Raw genomic sequence first — 17,208 nt, forward strand, 5'->3', positions numbered from 1 at the left:
GGCCTGGACTCTTTCTTAGAAGGTGAGCCCTTTGTGCTGGCAGGATGGTAGCCCCATCATATGGACAGGTGTTAGATGTGGTTCTGGCTGAGTGGTGTGGAGCCAGAGGCCCCCGGAGACTGTCCAGACACTGGGCAGGGTTCACACTCATCAAAGGTTCACACACCGTGGGCCACCTCACAGAGGCAGGAACCCATGCAGTCACACCTCCACTTACCCACCACCCAGACCTGCACCACTGTTGTCCTATGCTGGCTATCTGGTGGTGTCAGGAGGGGCCAGCATATGTTAAGAGGAAGAAACCCCTGCAAGCTCACCCCGTAGGAGAGAAGGAAGCTACAGCCCCCAGGCCCTCTATTATGTCCCCTTTGAAGGCTGTCTGTCACTTGTTTGCTTGTTTCCTGTGTGCTTGACATCTGGGCTGCTGCCCAGGGGATGCATACCTTTCCACATGCTGCTTCTGTGCTGACTCTCCACATTGTATGATCCTTCCTGGTTCCCCACACAGCACGGCCCACACTGACTCTGCTAGGTCCCCGACCCCAGCCTCAGCAGCTTAGGTGACTGGCTGCTCTTGGCAAAGGCTGGCCTACCGTGTGTCTGCGATAAGGGCCAGTGTCTGGCCCTCTGCTACCCCCTCCTGTACCTGGGAGTCTGAGGCTGCCAGCTAGCTCCCTTCTAGAGGCTTGGAGAAGAGTCCTATGTGCAGGGCCTGGTAATTGATTCTGGGACCTTCCTCTTCCTGCCCGGGCCTGTCTTCCCAGATAGCTCTGTCACCAGGTCGGAAGGGGCCTGCTCACCTATGCCGCTCCATTCCTGTTTCCTCATCTGGGTGACTGGGTGGCTGTGATACCTTCTGTTGTGGGCTGTCAGGATTCCCACCTGTGAATTCTGGGGATAACAGCTTGTGGGTGGTAGTGGCGGTTGAAAGTTACTTTGCTCTTTTTGGGAGATGGTGGTGGCTCATGCCTTTAGTACCAGCAATTGGGAGGCAGAGGCAGATGGATTTCTGTGAGTTTGAGGCTAGCCTGATCTACAGAGTGAGTTCCAGGATAACCAGGGCTATTACACAGAGAAACACTGTCTCAAAAAACCGAAAAAGAAATTAATTTTTTTTTTTTTTTTGGCTTTCTGAGATACGATTTTCCTGTAAATTCCTGGCTAGCCTTGAACTCTCAGCAATCTTCCTGCTTCACCCTCCTGATTGCTGGGATCAGAAGTGGGCCTTACCACACCTAATCCTGAGTTGTTTCCTTGGAGGAGCTTGGACATACACAGTGGATCTCTTCTGCCATTGTTTCCTCTGGCTGAATCGACCCACCAGGCTAAAGAACCAGCTATATGGATTCCCAGTGCCAGGTGACCTTCAGTGGATGGGTGTGGCAGACCAATCATTGAGTCAGGCCTGCCATGGCATCCTCTGCCCTGGAACAGAGTCAGGGTGAAGACTGCAGGAGGAGTATGGGGGTCAGCACCACTGTGGCTCTGCTGTGGGCACCCACCTTCACCCACAAAGGTGGATGCCTCTGGCTGGGAGCTTCTGCAGTGTGGATGATGACAGAGCCATAGATAGGTATGGAGAGGCATAGGTGTCCAGGGTGGTGGTGAGGGCACCGTCCTCATCTCTGCTCAGGCTCCAGTCTGTGTAACTCCCTCGCCAGGCTCCGTGATGGTGGGAGGTAGGAGCGTCACCACCTGAGGGCAGGGTGCTTGAAAAGGAACATTTTTGTAGAGGGTAGGAAGGAAGATGGATGCAACAACCAGATGGGTGGTGTGATGGGCCTGCTGTGTCTGGCTGCTGACATGCCTGACAAGTTGGCCCACTCCAAGCAAAGGTTGGTTGACAAGTTGGCCCACTCCAAGCAAAGGTTGGTTGACAAGTTGGCCCACTCCAAGCAAAGGTTGGTTGACAAGTTGGCCCACTCCAAGCAAAGGTTGGTACAGACATCGTATTGAGCGGCTCTTGCCGTCACTGCTCAGCTTGCATTGGGTTCAGGCAAAGCAAGTTATAGAGGGGATGGACATGCCTGAAGCCAGAAGCTCCCCGAGGTGCTACCTAAGGACAATGGTTTGGGGCCAGGGGCCCTGTTGTCCAGATAACACAGATGTGGACACTTCCAGACAGTCTTACAAAGCCTTACTCGGTGGGAGCACATGGAACCTGCTTATGGTCATGAGGAGGGCCTCAGGGAAGACGGAAGGACAGTCACACCATGTGATCTGCCTCTGCAGGGCAGAGGCCAAGGTGTAGCCTCTTGGGGTCCCCTGCTTTTCAGAGGCTGTAGATGAGACAAGTCCCATGCTGCCGGCCCAGTGCAAGGTGGCTGGGGTGGCTCTGACACTTGGCCTGGCTCAGACTCTAGCTGCTGGATGGCAGCCTTTCTGGGCCTTTGTTTTCCAGTCCTGGAAATGAGGGTGATGGCTGAGCCATCCAGTACTCAGTGGCCACTCACTGCCTGGTCAGCTGGGAAGTGGGCAGCAGCTGGTTTTCTCTGCACAGGAAGCCATCTCCTCTGAACAAGGGCCATCTCCTGGCTCAGGACTTTCTGGGCCTATTCTGGGCCCAAATCTTCCACTGTCTTATTCTCTGAACACCCTGGGTGGCAGTGGGCCTGTGCATGTCTCCAGGAGCATAAGGGGATCTCATGGCATTCCATCCCCAGGCCACCTGAGGCTTGTGGGCAGCAGTCAGCCGTGAGGTTCCTGTGTGTCTTCCTCAGGCCCGTCCAAAAGCCCCTCAGGAGTGGGGCCGATGGAACTTCTGGGATTACCTGGACAACCCATAGTGGGCACAGCCCGGCTGTGCTTAGTGGTAGAATGCCGTTCTCTGTGGCTCCAGAACTCCCCTGTCTTGCTGAGGGCCGGTGAGAAATGGTAGTGGCAGCTCCTTTCAAGTTGTGTGTGTGCATGCGCCTTTAGCTTTCTGGCAGAGGACCTGACATTGGAGCTGGCTCAGGTGGAGGCAGAGACATGCAGGGCCGTATTTTGCTAGTGCACCTTTGAAATCCTGGATCTCACTAGTGAGTTGGAACCACATGAAACGGCTGCAGCTTTGACGGAGCCGACTTGGGGTTCTCATGGGTTCTCCCTCTTGGACTGGTTCCCAGCTGGTAGAGCTTCTGGCAGCAACAAGGCTGCTGCCCGATCCCAGATGCTCCACCGGCCCTTCCTGCCCCAACCCAGGCTCTCCTCGCCAAGCATCAACACGGGTCCTCTGAGCACTGCGTACCCAAGTGTGGCGTGTGAATACATGTGTGAGCGAGCTCTGCATATGTGAACATGTGCTGTGGGGATGTTTGGTGGAATGTCCCAGGAAAAGCGCCTGTCGTGTACAGCTTGCTCTGTCTCTTGTGTCTCCATCTCCTCACATATCTGGGCTACTCTGGGGACCTAGCTGCACGTTCTGATTCCACTGTGGAGGTGGAATCCAGAGGAAGCAATGGAGTCCTCCTCACCCTCAGCCTGGGGCCCCAGGGCCTGGCTCACAAGTGTAAATGGCAGCGATGTGCCTGAGCAGGGCCAACAGGTGCTCTGGCAAGTGCTGTGCACCCTCCTCTGACACCCCCCCACACACACACGCACAGCATATGCAGAGCCCACTGTGGGAGCATGTAGCTCTTTCCTCCCTCAGGGGCTGCTGGGATGTGGGTGTAAACAATGAGGATTGGGCCAAGACAGACATGGCCTAAGTCGGTCACTTCTGAGAGTGCCTATAAAGCCTCCAGGGCCTGGTTGGGGTGCCTGTCCTTGGAGCTAGGTCCCCAGTGAGTCACAGAGTGGTGGTTAGCAGCTCTGCCTCCACAGCTCTAGACATTCCTTCTTGACTTCTGCCCACTGTGTGGCTCCTCTGTGACAGTCTGTGCAGTGGGCTTCTGCTAAAATCTGAGAAGCTTGGCAAGGGGACCTGAAACTGGCCCTTGACCACTGGTCGAGGCCTGGTTAAGGTTGATAGTGCAGCGTGGCAGGGCTGGGATGGGATTCTAGTCAGAAATCTAGAGTCAGCTTGGCCAGCGCCTGTACCTTTCTTAGAGTTCCTGTCCCCAATCCAGCCCCAGTACTGTATGTATCTCAACTGTCCTCACCGCAAGGCTGCCCTGCCCCACACTGGGCGGTGTGTGTTGGCATGAGGGTGTGTGTGTGCTGCTGTCTGCGGTGCATGGGCCAGTCACCTGCAGGCTATAGAACCCCCATAGCAGGCCTCCTCTGTGCTAGCTCAGGGTCACCTGTTACGTTGCTCCAGGAGAGCCAGAGCTGGGCTTGACATGAGACTCACGTGCTTTGGGGACAGTGAGGCCTAGAGGGGTCCAGGAGCTCCTGTGATGTGGCTCCCTACCCTCACTTTTCTAGGCTAGCTGGGTTTCCACACTTGCAAATGGTGACATTCTGCACAATAACATACTTCACACGATTGCATGTCCACACACCAGCCCAAACACATATGCACACACTCCTATAGCTGCATGTGCTCACACCTCCCCCTGACTATATGGTTGCACATGTATTCTACATGTTCACACTCACAGTCCATAATGCGATACATGGATAGTTGTGTTTTCTTTTAGAGAAGCTGACGTCTTACCCCGGCGTCTGGCTTCTATCTCTCTGCACAGAGCTGTGTAGCTCTGCTTGCCTTTAGGATTTTCTCTGCTGGGTTCTCTGCAGTTTAACTGTGACACACGTGGTGTCCTTGTATTTATCAGCGGGCTGCTGAGGTTTGGGTTGCGAAGTCTTCTGTCTGCCCCCCTCATTGATCATCTGTCAAGGACACCAGCTGTATGTAAGTCAGATCAGATAACTGTCCCCAGGTGTCATTATCCCCCACCTTCAGATATATTAGTTTCTATTGATCAGTTTACAATGTGAACACATCTGATGGGCCGTGCGCTGCGGGTAGCATCGGGTTGTGGTTGGTATTCCCATAGTTGCGACTGATTATCTGATGCTTTATCCGTTTCCGGTTTTTTTCTTTTTGCAGTTCTGGGGGTTGAGCCTGGGACCTTGTGCGCACTGAGTAAAGACTGACACGGAGCTGCATCCCTAGCTCATCCCTGCCGCTAGTCCCCATGTTTGTTCATAATCCTTGTATTTCCCTTCCTTCATTTATCCTAGTGCAGTTTCTGCATCAGGGTCCTTGATAAATCTAACACCAGGGCCATCTGGGGATTGGCTCTTTCTTACCTTTGTCCCCGGGGAGCTGGTTTCCCTCTCTTGGTCAGACTGAGCCATTCTTTATTGTAAACCCATGGCTGGAATATCTGGTTTCATCCGGCTGGCTATCGAGAGTTGAACCAGTCATCCTGAACAGAACCTCTTGTTTCGGGCTCTCAGGTTGGAGCTGAGAGATGTCATCAGTGCTTCTCAGGCCCCTGTAGCTCGAGTTTCCATCATGATCACTCCTGTCAGGACCTGACTGGGGGGTGTGGGGGAGGCTTGGCCACATGGATCCAGCCAGACCCCTCCTACGGGGCCACCATCACCTCTTCCGTCTGGGTCCCCAGCTGGTGCCTGTAGGAGCGTCCACATTTGCTCAGCAGGAAGCCCCACGTCCGTTGGTTCCCCCTGTGTGTCCAGGGCAGCTTCTCCCCCATCACTTCCCACATACTCAAATAGGGCAAGTGCAGACAGCCCTAACCTGGGACATGGGGCCCCACCTCTGAGCTTCTGAGGCTGCCCTGTGCAGGGGCTGTGGTCCCCAGCTCTAGGCATAGAGCCCTGCTCTCCTGCGCTGCCCGAAGGCCAGCTGCTGTGGGAAGCTCCCTGAGCAGGGAGCTGGGTTCTTGGGACATCTTCTTGCCATGTTCTTCCAGCTGTGTCATCTCTATCAATCCTTAGCTTCCTGCGGACACAAGCCCGTGTGCGTCCAGATACTGAGTTCCCGGACTGGTAGAAGCCAGGAGTGACTGCCTTTTGTCTTTTGCACAGATCCCCCTTGTGCAACCCACATGTGTTGTGTTTTATATTGTGAAACCGAGGTCAGACGCTGGCCTTTGCAGCTAGGAAGCAAACCTTGCTTGGGGCATTGAGCCGATGGCCGTCACTCAGCCTGCCAAGTGGAAAGTACTCTTCCAGTCTGGACCCTTGTGATGGCAAGGTAGAACTGGAGGAAGGGGGTGTGCGAACAAATACTTCAGGTCTTCGCCATCACAGACAGCTGTGGCACCACGTGGTCCAGCTGTGCTCTGTTCTAGGTCTCACTGGGGCTTGCAGTCTTGTTTACGTATGTTGACTTATCACTCAGTCTTTAAAGCATCAGGAGAACAGGAGCCTCCATGCTGGATCTGAAGCTGAGGATGGCTACTGGGTATGTACTGTCCCCTGGGGACAAGCCCACCCGGGAGCCACAATCCTTTAGAGCATGGTGGGGTTTTCAGTGACCCCTGGCTACTGTAGTGCACAAAGACCGGCAGGGCTGATGTGGCATCAGGAACATCCAGAAGGAGGATGCGCCTGCCTTAGCCAGGTGCCCTGCCTATTGGAGGCCCTGCCACCAATATGGTGACCAAATGAATAGGGTGTGTCCTAGAGAGGGTACCAGGCTAGATGATGCAGAGAACTCTGGATCTTAGCAGAGGAGCAGGTGGGTTTCTGGGGTAGGGAGCAGAGACTTCTGGGAATGGACAGGATTCCAAGGATAGGGCTGGGGTAGGGGTGGGGGGGACATGCCATCCAGAGTTCCAGTTTTACCTTCTGGAAAGTTCATGGTACTATTATGGGGGGGGGGGAACAGGACATGTGGGGAGACTGAGAAGGAGCTACCTTAGTCCAACCCGAAAGACCAACACAGGACAGCAGGCCATGCAAGGTGGCCCTCAGCTTGCAGACGGTGGAGTTAGAACAGCTGAGCCTTCCTGCTGGGTCCTTAGTGCAAGCTCACAACCTCCAGCCCCCGAGCCTCCCTCCCCAAGCCTCTCCCAGCAGAATTGGCAGCTGGTCTATCAGATAGTGTTTCGCTTACCCAGCAGCTCCATGTTCGTGGGCTAGCTTCAAGTATTTTCATGTACCCTCGAGACAATGATTAAAAAGTAATTAACCTAAATTTAGCCTGATTGTCATAAATAAATTAGCTGCATGAATCACCTGTGATCTGCCAGCCTACACACGTTTGGCTACCAGGTGAACGTCCCCCAGGGGAGCTCTGGGGTCCCTGTATTGCACATCATCTTCATGGGCTTGCATGGTCCGGTTCAGTGCCCATGCATGATGTGGGAAGTTACTTTGTCAGCCAGCGGCAGCCAGCTCTCCTTGGTGGCTGAAGCCGTTGTCAGCACACTTGAAGCAGAGAGCAGAGCCCTGTAGATTTGTCTCTGTGACCAACTGTCTATTCTCCCAACCCTGAGGCCTAAAGACATGGTGTGTGGGTGCTACCCATTTAGACCACAGCCATCACCTAGGGGCTGTCCAACGCCACAGTGTTTCTGTCAGGTACCTGCAGGTGGTACTTGGGGGGCCTGGCAGGGGTGGGTTGCTGTTGCTTTGTGGGACAGATTTTCTTTTTCAGGTTGTATCCAGTCCCCCACCAGCCCATCTCGAGGCCTGTGATTCTACTATGGACTAGTTCTCTGTGATGTTGTCTCTTCCTTGGATGGCTGCCCCAGCTGCCTCTTAGGTGTGGAGCACCTTTGGGAATCTGTTTTGTTGTCCCTCTCTTGGGCTTAATCCTCCTCATGGGTTTCTCCAGGGCATCTGCCTCCAGAGACTCTCTGCACCCACATCATGTTCAAGATCTGTGCACTCAGCTGTTGCTGTGGATCGACCTCTAATTTCTTATGCTGGTAGTCCACACACCCCATCAGATCGAGGGTACCTGTGCTATCTATATATAGGTCAGCTCCTGAGCATGTGTCCCCATGGTCCACTGAGACTCACTGTCTCCATCCCAGCTTGCTTTCACCTGGACCATATTGATGGCCACTAAGAAAAAAAATAAGAAGGTTATTCAGACCTTAGTGCAAACATTGGGTTGTGATCATTTTGGGAGAATCTGAAAGGATCAAGATTAGGGGCTCAGCACGCGGGAGGCAGAGCCAGGCAGATTTCTGTGAGTTCGAGGCCAGCCTGGTCTACAGAACGAGATCCAGGACAGACACCAAAACTACATGGAGAAACCCTGTCTCAAAAAAACAATAATAATAATAATAATAATAATAATAATAATAAAAATAATAATAATAATAATAATAATAATAACAACAACAACAACAACAATAACAATAAAGAAAAGGTCCAGATTCAGTGTTCTCACCATTGGTCTTCCAGAACCTTCTCACATTCCTGAGCCTTAGTAGGCAGGTCCCCTCCTCCACCACTTCTTCAGCACATTTAAATCTTCAGCATAATTTGAATTTTAATTGAGGGGCCTTCCAAATTTCTCAGCATCCTCCTCAGGGGCCTTCATGCCCCAGGACCTTTGCACTGGTTGTCCTCTCTTCAAATACTCAATGGTTCCTTCCCTTGTCTCTTTCAGGCCTCTCCTGGGTCCACTTGGGATACTGACCATTGAACCTCCTGTCTAGAGCACACTAGGTAAGCACTGTACTACCACTCCCCACTGGGCCCAATATCTGCTCCTGAACCAGACCCTCCTCAAATACATGGCCACCCTTGTCCTTCTGTCTTTCTGCCCACAGAGAGGATTCAACCTAGTGCTGAGTGGCCCACCCTGGACAACTGTGAGATACACACAGGGCCTTCTGGTGCAGGACTCAGGGTCCCTTCGTGTGCTAACCCCTGAAGGGCACCTAAGGGCATGTGCAATGGGCACTGGGGTGGCAGATCTTCTGCTGTGACCGAAGAGCTGAACTCGTGACTGTACTGGACTCCTGGGACCCCCAAGGGCAACACCCACTGTCTTCCCTTCATCAAGGTTCTGTGGGTCCCCTGTGCTGTTATCCCTGGGTGTTTCTGTTGATCTACCCCGCTTGTCTTTGCTGGACTCGAACCTGTGTATTGACACTTTTGAACAGTGTGAGGAAAGGCCTGGAGACAGGTCCTCTGACACGCTCTCCCTCTCCCTCCGGGACCCTCTCACTGTGTCCTCTGGGCTCGTCCCTCTTTCCCCTGTGTGTCCTGTTCCTTTCTCACCCTCGCGCCTTTCCGGACACAGATGTTCGGTTCTCATTTTCCCACGGCATCACTTCTTTTTATTAGCTTTGACTTAGGTCTGTTAAATCCATCCAGCCACGGTGGTTAGAGCAGGCAGAACAGTGGCCCCCAAAGATGTCCACACCCTGACCTGGACTCTGGGGTCAGGCTATATCGTGTGGCAAAAAGTGCTCTGCAGGTGTGATCGGGACATGGGATGGGGAGGCTCGCCTCTGCTAGGAGATTCAGAGACACAGCAGAAGCCAAGGAGCACAAGAGCACATGGGAGCTGGTTCTTCCCCAAGACCTGGATCAAAGCAGCAAGGCCTATGCTGGGCATCTGCCCTGAAGGCCGCAGAGCAGTGCTTCTCAACCTGTAGGTCTCGACCCCTTCGAGGGGTGTCGCATTCCAGATATTTACATTATGACTCGCCACAGTAGCAAAATTATAATTACTAAGCATCAACGGAAATGATTTTATGGTTGGGGGGGTCACCACAACATGAGGAACTGTGTTAAAGGATTGCAGCGTCAGGAAGTAACTATCACTTCTGCTAGGGGTCTGCAGGCACTTCCATTTGGATATATTCCCCAGTCTTAGTAACTCCCAGGCTGTCTGGCTCGTGGGCTGCAGGCTGTACACAGGGCTTGCTGGCTCTTCCCACCCTGCCCTTGGAGCTCATCCTGCCTGGGTCTGATGTCAAGCATCCTGTGCAGGATGCCCACCTCTGTGGGGTAGACCCTAGCTCCTGCCAGCCAGGCCTAGGGAGACTCGGCTCAGCCACTGCATGCCCCTCAGGCTGGCAGGTGCCCCCTACACCCTCCAAGCATAGGTGGCTTCCAGTGCTGCTTGGGTCCTTACCTTCTGTCTTCTGTCATACTTATAGCTTGCTTTGATGACATCAATGAATTTCAAAAGCGCGCTTTCTAATCCGTGGGCAGGGGATAACTGGCCTGGCTCAGACCGGAGGGACATTGTTCATGTTGCCTCTCTGATTCAGTGCCCTGCTGGCATGCAGAGGCTGTGTCCTTCTACCAGGGTGGCAGGCTTTCAGTTTCCACGTGCACTCATTCCCCTAGAAGCCACTGTAGAAGTGACAACGGTAAATATAGGTGACTAAGTACTGACCTTCGCTTGGCACCAGGGTAGCTGGGGTCTGGCTGAACACTGGGATTTGGGGTCAGGTAGACTTGGCTGAGACCCCGAATGTGTCATGTGGGCAGATTGACATAGGGCCATCCCTCAGTAGCATACTCCATTTAGCAGCTTCACCTTTATCAGCCCACAGCTGTCCCAGGAGGCCCTACGGTTGGGGTCTTTGCAGAGCACACAGGCCTGGCCTCAAACACAGTGCCCAGGGAAGCCAGGCACAGGGTGCAATGCTCCATCTCTGCTTTCATCTTTTATGGGCCAAGATGCAGGTTGAGACCAGTCACCAGCTGCCTCATTAGCAACCACACCACTGGCGTCACCTCGCTGTTGCACACTCGAAAACCCGGGAGTCACACTCGGAACCTGTCCAGCTTCCTCCCCTTCAGCCACCTGGAGATGCAATCACTGACTGATCTGGCGAGATCCTATCTTCCCATTTGGGGGCTCCCCGAATTAATTACCTGTGGGGAGGTGACTCATGGGGCCCAGGGTCTAATGAGTCCATTGCCCTGCTGCTTAAACAGCCCACATGTTTGTGCACACATACCACACACGTGAAGACACCTCCACCTCCACACACTCGTGTATATGGACATGTATAAGTACACATGCAACATACATGCAGTCATGCATACATACCCATATGTACAGTCACATATAGATATGTACAAAAGTACATACACACCACACATGTATACATACACTACACATTCATACACATATATAGACATGTACACATACCCCCACATGTAGCCATGTACGCACACATACACACATATTCTTACACATATAGACATGTACATGTACACATGTACACTCACACATATAGATAAGTGTGTGCATGTAGCCATACACATACACAAATGCAACACATGCTCTTACACATATAGACACGTAATGCACATACCACATAAATTCACACTCCTGAACCTGTACTCATATATACACATACCCCCACATGTACAGGCTTATATACATGGACACTCATACATGTATATACCTCATGCAAGCCCACATGCAGATATACAGGCACACACCCACACTTGCAGACATGCACATACACAAGCATGCTTATGCACTTATGTGCATGCACACACCTTACATACATGCAGACTACACACTCATCCATACGCACAGGTGTGCACACATGTTCCAGCCCCTGCATGGTGCCGCAGGGAAAGTTAGGGCTGTTGTGACTATTAAGCCTTGTGAATGCCCATGTCCTTGCTGCATGCAGGGGCTCATCACACCTTCATGTAACAATCAAATGGGGACGGGGGAAGACTCCTCATTTTCTCATTCTTTTAGCTGATCCCTCACCAGGTGCCAGGCACTCAGGTTTGGAGTGATGGGGAGGGGGGGAGGGGCCATAAACAAGGAAAGCAAGGCGAAGGCAGAGTCCAGGGAAAGAGCCCGAGGGGCCAACAGACAGAGGGTAGAGGGCTGTCTGGGGGGTGGGCAGTGTTGGAAGCAGAGGGCTGAGCAGGGCGGGAGGATTAGGGTCCAGATCAGGGAGAGGGCCTCCAGCAGGGCATCTCCCAGGGAAAGCTGCAGACCAGGGCTAGCCTAGTGTCCTACAGGGTCACATGGAGAGTTGGGCTGTCACTCTTTGGGCAGCAGACACCCTCATTTGGACGTGCGGTCAGAGGGCTGGGTGGGTGGAGGTCAGAGACTGGTGGCGGGCCGACAGCTAGGGTGCTGGGATGTGGTGAGGGTGGAGGCTGCCGTAGGAGGGAAGGCTTTCAGTGCAACGGGTGGGACTTGCCAGTGAAGAGAATGTGACAGCAGCCGCTGGCTAGCGCCTGTGGGGATGGGTAGGGGGCGGAGGAGGAAGTCCTGTTGCCTATGAGATGCTCGCTTGTTTGGGTGCCAACCCTTGTTTCCCCTCATCTTGGCAATGCCTCCCGGGTGTACAGTGGGTGGGACAGAGGAAGTCTGACCATGGCATAGCCACTAGGGTTTACCTTCTGGGATGGGACCCTGAGTTTAGAGCCCAGATGTTTGTCACCAATGCGAAGCCTTGGTGGATGTGGCGCCATCTTTACCCTGTGATGACCTCAGGTGGACCTGGTGGGGTGTCCTGCAACTCTGTGACTGAACCATCGCAGGTGGGCTCTGTTCTCTGCAGCCGAAGGCGTGAGCACACGCGTGTCTCTGCACATCACACCAAGAACACAGTACATGTGTCAGGAGCCCGAAGATGACCTCAGGGTGCAGGGCAGATGCCAGGGAGAACCTTGGAGTGGGTGAGTTTGCCCCACAGAGGGCCTGGCACACATGGGGGCATTCCTGGGTTTGATGCTCACTGTAATTGGCACCTAAAGTTTCCGGTGAATTCCAGGTAGGCTTCCTGCCAGGCTCTACCCCCATGCGGCGTGTTCTGTGCCAGGGCCAGTGTGAGCCAGAAGGAACGGCATGGGTTGGTCTGACTCCAGCAATTTGGTCACCTACCTCTGTTGGTCTCTGCCATCACTTCACTTCTTGCCCCTTGCAACAGCTGTTCCGTGCTGTGCTTGGCTTGGCTGTCTGCCACAGCCCATCATCTAGCGATTGCTGGAACTCACAGCCAGTCACTTCTGTGTGGTTAGGTTGTAAATTGTACCCATCCCTGCAGATCAATGCTCTAAACCTGGACCACAGGGTCACCTGTGCACATGTCACAGAGAACAACAGCCCAGTGCATGAGGGAGCTTTCTGGAAACCAAGGAGGAGGTATGCACATGAAACCACAGGCATCTGTCACACCAACACCTCTTGTTCCTGGGGTCCCCACCACCAACTTGCAATCCCCCAGCTAGGTCCAGCTATCAGATCCAACTGTCCCGTTTCTTTATGTCACAAATTGTGACTTGATAAATAGGATCTCTTGTTGGGAACCCTACGACAGCCTGTCATGGTCACCAGTGCTCCCAAGTGGCCTCTCTAGAAGAGAAGGAGGCCTGTGGTGAGCCCACCCTGGGGAGCTCCAGGCTGAACCCAGGTGTGGGTTGTGGGTGTGTTTGGGGCTGGGCCTGTGTTTCTCTTTCAACTGGGGACAGAGCCAGGCCCGTAGCAGCCCAGAGCTTTGCTAAGTGCAGGTTGGATAGCTCGTCTCCATGCCAGGAGCCTGAGGGCCGGGGACTTCATTCCTGAAGCAGGTGCCCAGCCTTCCCCGGCAGCCAAGCAGGTAAGTACATGAAGCCTGGATGGCTGCTGTTAGCTCTTTGAAACCTGAAACTCCTCCCACTTCTGGCAGCTTAGAGAAACCTTCTATTGTGACTGTCTGTGCATCCCCCTCTACTCTGTCCCCTTGTCCCCCATAACCCCACTGTCCATCTGTCCAACTCTCTAAGAAGCCAGCATCCTACCCTATGCAGTGACCTGGTATCAGGCAGTGGCATGTCCAACCCCATTCCTCTCCAACTCCAGTAAAGGTACCCTACCCAGGTCCCCCATGTGGCCACCTTACCTGTACAGGGCTCCCAGTGCTGGACGCCACAGCCGGGGGTACCCAGAAGCCAGAGCGCCACACACAGCATCAGCAGGGCAGACATGAGGGGCTTGGGTCCCAAGATCCATCCAGGGGCTCCACTCGCCTGCAGAGAGGCAGCCACTACTAATACCCTGAGAGGGGCAGTCTGGGCCCCAGGTGGTCACTCTGATGAACCCATGTCAGTGTCTGCAGGAGGACAGAGGTGGCCCTGGCAGCAATGACAGCCCTGAGTTGTTCTGCAGTAGCAAAAGGCGGGTGGCCCTGGCAGACTGGGGCGTCAGCTGCAGGCAAGGGCTTATCTCTTCACTTCCCTGCTGGGCTTGGGTCCCGTGTGCAGGTGACAAGGGGTATCAATCTTCAGGACTGGGATTAGTCATTGGCAAAGCTCACCCTCCCGAAGGAGAGACAGAAATAGATCCTTCAGCGGTGCGCTGAGAACAAACCAGAAAAACTTAGAAAACCAGTTTTTCTTGGGTGCAGGTGACGGTGGAGGGCTGCCGTGCCTGCATGCGTGCGGGACTCAGTGCAGGTGACCTTGGCAGACCCGTAGCGAGTGAGCGATGGGGGCAGGCGCTCTGCCAGTCCACCTCGAGCTATGCCCTCAGCTGGAGTGGGTGTCCCCAGAGGCCCCAGCATTCAGTAGGAGCCAGCCTTAGGTCCTGCAGGAAGGAGGTCAGGTCCTCTGTCCTGTGCTGGGATCAGGATCAATCTCAGAGGAGGTGGTGACAGCGGCCGATCTGCCCTGCTGGGTCCCACACCGTCCCCAGGAGGGCTGGCTTTGAGGAGGGCTTTTTATCTGGTGCCCAGCCCTCAGAGGGTGTGTGGGTTTGTCAACTGTTGGCTTCAGGAATTCCCCTGTGGGGGGAGCCATCCTTAAAGAGAGCTGTTCCAAAGGAAAGGGGTTGGGGTGGCCTGGGGAGGATGTGTTGCCTATGTGCTCAGTTCCCTGAGGGAGGCTTTTGGCTCAGCAAGACCGCTTTTCACCAGCCCCTAAGACATACGGTTTTCCCCAGCTTCAGAAGGAATGCCCCAGCTCAGAACTCAGGCAGAGCCTGACTCTGTGAGTGTTTGCAAATGGCAGACCGTGTGTGTGTGTGTGTGTGTGTGTGTGTGTGTGTGTGTGTGTGTGTGCGTGTGCATGTGTAGTGGGAGAGGGGACAAAGACAGATGGAGAAGAGAGAAAGAAGTGGAGGGAAAAGCCCCAATTTGGGGTCCCTGGCAGTGTCTGACTCAGTGAGTGTTTGCAAGGTCAAGACCCTCTGATTAGAGAGAGACCAGAGACCACAAGACAGAGTGGACAGGAAGAGAGAGAACTGGAGGAACAAGAGAGAGAGAGAGAGAGAGAGAGAGAGAGAGAGAGAGAGAGAGAGAGAGAGAGATGGGGCGGGACAAGGCAGGGATAGAGAAGGAAGAAGGGAGACTCCACAGAGTCCTGGAGGGTCTCTGTGCAGGGGACATGCATCCTGTGCCCCTTCTCCCTGGAGACCCTGATCCGCAGTTTCTGTTCCAGTGAGAGGATTGTGGACGTGTGGTGACTAGAGTGTCTGTAAAGACAACCTTGAAGAGATATTTCTTATACACAACTACCTTTCTCCTGGCCCAGGGAAGCGTTGGGGTAAGTTTCCTCACCACTGGGCCCCTGGCTCCGCGATGCTCTTTCTTTCCTGGTGGGACATGTGGAGTAGTGGCAGGATTTCCAGAGGTCCTCCTGTGGATCTGAGCAACTGTGAGAGCTTATATGCACCCCACTACCATGGCCCTAGCCGTCAAAGGAGAGATGTATGGTCCTCAGGGAGCAGCAGCCTAGTCTGAGGGTGGGAGGTTGTGGAGGGATACAGCCTGGTCTGAGGGTGGGAGGTGGGGGGGAGCACCAGCCTGGTCTGAGGGTGGGAGGTGGGGGGGAGCACCAGCCTGGTCTGAGGGTGGGAGGTGGGGGGGAGCACCAGCCTGGTCTGAGGGTGGGAGGTGGGGGGTGGAGCAGCAGCCTGGTCTAAGGGTGAGAGGTGGAGGGGCCGGGGGGGGGGTAGCAGCCTGGTCTGAGGGTGGGAGGTAGCCATCCTGTCATATAGTTTCTTTCCCAGCTTAGGAACGCTTTGTCCTGGACCAGGGCCCCTCCCAGCCCAGCTGCAGGTCGTGGTGGTAGCCTCCAGAGCCACACCCCAGGTGGAGTATGGAGGTGACTTCACGGGATGAGTAGCTAGCACCTGTGCGGGGCCACAGGTCCAGCGAGGGTTGTTCGACTGCTGGGCTCCACGCAGCCACCCACCCTCCGACTCTTACTGCTCGTCAGAAGAAACAGTGACATTTGTTTTTTAACAGGCTGGTTTAAGGAATTAAAATCATGCTCCCTTGGGAAAATTCTTCCTTGTTACGTTTGGTGTGGTCACCCCGCTGTGTCGTCAGCAGCAAGCAGGAGTTGGTTATTGGAACTATCATGTAAAACCCCACAACAGTTACCTCAGTGTGGGGGCCTGACTGTGAGACTCCAACACGCCATAGGGAGCTCCGAACATCCACATCTGGAAACTGTGTGACTACTATGCACGGGCCATCCAGCAAGTCAGCCCACAGATGTGACCTGGGTAAAGCAGCCGGTCACAGGCATGCCAGCTCCTAAGGCCTCAGTGACCGAAGAGAGTCCAAACCTCTTCCTGTGTGCAGTTGGAGACACAAGCAAGAAAAAAACAACAACTCACGTCTCTTCCCAAGTTTTTTCCCAAGTCGATTTTGCCACAGAAATCACTTCTCCCACATTAAATGCAGGAAAGGCTCCCAGACATGGGCCAAGAGCAACGTGAGGGGATACACGTCAGAGCTGTTTGTGATTGGCCTGAGCCTTGCACGGTTCACCCAAACCTGAGCTCCCTGCCTGCTAACAGATCTCAGGCAGGAACACCCCACCCCCAGACCAGCGGGAAAAGAAAACCTCCCAAGAGGTGGACGTGTACCTCAGTCTATAGAGTGATCGCCCCGCCCTGGGTTCAATCCCCAGCACCTCATCAACCAGATATGGCGATGTACTTCCTATAATCCAGGGACTCGGGGAGGCGGGTGATCAGTTCAAGGTCTTCCTAGGCAACACAGCAAGTTTGAAGCCAGCCTAGGCTGCTTGAGACCTTGTTGGTCGGGAGAGAAAGAAGGGAGAGAGAGGAAGGAAAAGAGAGAGGAAGGGAAAGAGAGAGGAAGGGAGGGGCGTTAGTTAGATCACAGACCCTCTCCATGTCTTTCTCGCTCTCCCAGAAGTCAGGCCATGCCCTGAGGTCTGTCCCTATGTCAGAGAGCCCTGGTCTCTTCAGGAAAAGCAAACCCAGCCTCCCCACTAGTCGATAACATTTTCTTCAAGACTTACAACCTCCAGGTGCATCTTCACAGTTGCGTGTCTGCTCTTGCACCAGCATCAGGGAGTCCTGTGTGTGACCCGCTTATTACCGCACCCCAGTCACCACCCAAACATCGTCTATGTCCTGTTACCCTCCCATGTGCTCCATCACCCTCTGTCCTA

This window comes from Onychomys torridus, chromosome 18, assembly GCF_903995425.1.
Source record: "Onychomys torridus chromosome 18, mOncTor1.1, whole genome shotgun sequence".
In the NCBI taxonomy this organism is placed as follows: domain Eukaryota; kingdom Metazoa; phylum Chordata; class Mammalia; order Rodentia; family Cricetidae; genus Onychomys; species Onychomys torridus.